Consider the following 4,245-nt stretch of genomic DNA (forward strand, 5'->3'; position numbering starts at 1 on the left):
AGAAAGAACTTTTTTAGCGTCAGAGTGGTTGACAAATGGAATGCATTAGGAAGCGATGTGATGGAGGCTGACTTCATACACAGTTTCAAGTGTAGATATGATAGAGCCCAATAGGCTCTGGTATCTGTAAACCTGTTGATTGACGGTTGAGAGGCGGGACCAAAGAGCCAGAGCTCAACCCCCGAAAGCACAACTAGGTGAGTACACATACACACTCATATATATATATATATATATATATATATATATATATATATATATATATATATATATATATATATATATATATATATATATATATATATATATATATTTGTGTGTGTGTGTGTGTGTGTGTGTGTGTGTGTGTGTGTGTGTGTGTGTGTGTGTGTGTGTGTGTGTGTGTGTGTGTGTGTGTGTGTGTGATAGATATCCAAAGCTTGAAGATACAAAACGAAATGTTTTACATAACTAAGGTGATAATAATCATGAGGTTACGTACGGATGTTAGATCGTAATGATCAAGCACTGATATAAAGTATATGAAGGAATTGCGAATTAATAATGAGATTAAGTAATATTTTGTAGGAAAATAAATCAGAAAATTATCAATGTTCCTGTGTAATATTACTGTTTCTGCTGTCTCACAGAAACATGTAGATATATACATAAAAATAATTTTAAAGACATAATGGATATATTGTTTAGAATTTCAAACAAAAAAGTTTTTTTTAATGTCAGTTCGTGCAGCTAAACATGTATCATTTCGAATGGCTCACTATGAAGTTTCCTTAAAACAAAACGAATTAAGTATTGTATAGTGTTTATCCAAGTACAGGAGACAGATAGGAAAATCTTATTCATTTTTTTCATCTGGATGAAAATGAATCAGAATGTCCTGCAACAGACCTATTAGGTCGTCATAGGTAGATGCAATTGAAACCCACACACGCTGACACATACAAAGGTTTACAAAGATTTACAAAAATCGCTGCAAATATAAAATCTTGACAAAGCAGATCGCTGTGCTCCTGGGATCTTGTGTATAGTGTAAACACATTTACACGCGTTGTTAAGAGCCTTGAAAATTCCAAAAGAATTATAAAATATGAATATCCAGTTATCATTCACTCGTTATCTCTATAACTTTACAGGTTGAATATTATATCATATAGTTATTTAAAACGAATTAGAATATATATACTAACTGCTATCAAATTGTGCTACACGGGGTGGGAAGAATAGTGACTATGTGATAGTAACGAGTTCATGGCCGGTGTTTTATGGCTTATATCTATATTTGTTATGAATATCAGCTTTTATATGGTTCATTAATAAATGATATAACACGTAATGTCTCTCCTTTATCCCTTCTACAGTTTGATCTGCATATGTATTTAAATAATATAATTTTTTTAAATAAATGTGTTTAATAGTAAATCATGAGAATGGATTTGATATGTATTCTGGTGATGTTTTTATATATTTTAATTTTACTAGAATGTCTTCCAAAACCGAAGTGTGTACAAATACAAACCTGTAAAGGTGGTTGATATTTTCCTTAACAAGATGTTGCATTTGCAAGCAATGGCCGCCCAGAGAGGTGCATTCGTAATAAAAAATATTTACTTTGTAAACAGGAATATTAGGTACATCAATATTATCTATCATATTGATGTACACATATTACAATTATTAATATAGTTTTAATATATGTTCAACTATAGTATATAATATAGTTGTACACATAACTCTACTTAATGCGATTCATTTCACAATAATATTTACCACAGTTTAAAACACCGATGTGTAGGAAATGTGGACCCCATCGCATACCTCTATATTCAGCAAGGAGCAAAACACTGCTTCCACTATAGGGATGGAAGACGGGCTGGGGTCCCATCGGTAAAAAAATCTTCACTTATTTCTAAATATCACTAATTTCTACATTTATTCTTAACCCTATTTTTTATATATTATCCTACACTTTCCTTTGATATGATGCCACTTTCTTAAATACAGTGTGAAATTGTGAAATTGCGATGAAAGAAAAATTAAATAATGGGCAATTTTACTAACAAGTATTGATTTGGAATTCCTTTGTGTGTCATATATTTCATAATATATGAACCTCAAAGTAGTACACACACATATATATATATATATATATATATATATATATATATATATATATATATATATATATATATATATATATGTATATATATATATATATATATATATATACATATATATATATATATATATATATATATGTATATATATATATGTATATATATATATATATATATATATATATATATATATATATATATATATATATATATATATATATATATATATATATATATATATATATGCGATAAAAGTTAAGGTTTGTGTTATTCAGGTGTACTGTAGGGGAGGTTCTCGAGGATTACAAAATAAGACGACAGGATTAGCTCAGACAACCGTCCTGTGGAGACCGGGAATTACAGTAATGGAAGCGGGTTTAAGGTCGAGAGAGATATGGAGAGGATAATATTCGTGTTTGTGTGACATTTGACAATCCTGCATCAAACGTTTACTTGTTATAGTGTCAGTATATTAAGGCTCAGACGGATATCCTTTGTATGAGCGAGAGGAGGCTTGCAAATCTTTACACTGATGCAGGCAACACAGACGGCTCTACCTAGTCTACTGTTTCCGTCTCACATCAGTTTTGACTCTTCTCTGCTGCTGCTTCCCATCCCTCAAATTTCTTTCGCATACCCATTGCTCTTACCCATATCTTCTGTTTATTTCTCCTACCCACTATTCCAAACAAGTATTGCTAACTACAATATCTACCCACACTGTTCCACATCACTGTTTGTATTCAGTGTCCCTTCCTCCTGCTGTTATATACTTGTTCTACTAATCTTTTCTATCCACTGCTCCTACCCATCACTCTCCCTTGCCCCGTTGTTTTACAGAGTGCTTCTAAGCACTGTTCTAACCTACTGTTATTATAAACGTTTCCTATCCACTGATTGAACCCAACTAGCACAACTTGCTCAGTAGATTTTGTTAAACCAGATTGCAATTTCAGAAATAGGATGTCACATTTAGCTGGAATTACTCTAATTGCACTCTCACATAAAATAAGATCATTGTTTATAAAGAATACAAATAGTGACAGACAAATCGACTCGCTTAAAAAGAAACTGACGCTAGAGTTGCTTCTTCAAGGCAAACTAAATTGGAAAGAGGGTCTTATGGGTATTTGCAGGACCCACTATCCGGATAAGGAGCCGCGACTTTGTGTGTATAATCTCGGCCGAGTCCTTTTACGGTGCCACTATCACAAAAGAAGAATTCAGTGAGAAGAAATCAAGACAATAGAGGACTGGAAACCGAGATAGAAGCCATGCACTCTTCATGGTAGAATAAATGCCAACCTTATTGACGTGGAGATGGTAGAGAGGTCGTCACATAGTACTTACATACTTAAATGTTCATTTAGAGATGATCCATAGTGTTTGTGTTTCGTGTCCCTTGGAAAAACCCAGATTCACGAAGCAGTTACACAAGCACTTACGAACCTGTAAATCTTTTCACAATCTTTGGCGAGTTTGTTTACAATTATTAAACATTTAATGAGCTCCGAAACACAAGAGGCTGTTTATAATAATAACAATAGTTGATTGGGAAGTTCTCATTCTTGTAATCTGTTTAATAAATGTAACCAAAGCCGTCAAAGATTGAAGAAAGATGTACACGATCGTAAGTACTTTCGTAACTGTTTCGTGAATCTGGCCCCTGGTTTCTGGAACCTTCATGCAGTACAGAACCCTTCACAAACTGGCTCTGGGTTCAGGGAGAGAGGCGGGGCCTGTGCCAGGATAATAACAATTTAAGATGCAATTTCGAAAGCAAATTGTAACACTCGTGTTTGAGTGTTAAAAATTTGCTTTATTTGTTAAAGTAAAAGTGCATTTGTAAGACTTTAACATTAAGATAGTTATATATTTCAAATACTAAACCTTTAGCATGCATAAATGCCCAAGAATATCTTCATATTTAATCTAGGTTACCTACTCTAGATTGTTCATCTAGCCCAATCCACGTCCATTAAATTATATAATAAATTGCAGGAAGCAAACCTAACCTAACCAAACATAACCGAACCTAACCTAACCAACCTAACCTTATCTAACCTTACCTAATCTAACCGAGGACCAATTAATGAAAAACAGAACATTAGGCCAATTTTGCTAGCTGCTA

The sequence above is a fragment of the Procambarus clarkii genome, chromosome 61 (genome assembly GCF_040958095.1).
Source record: "Procambarus clarkii isolate CNS0578487 chromosome 61, FALCON_Pclarkii_2.0, whole genome shotgun sequence".
NCBI classification, from domain to species: domain Eukaryota; kingdom Metazoa; phylum Arthropoda; class Malacostraca; order Decapoda; family Cambaridae; genus Procambarus; species Procambarus clarkii.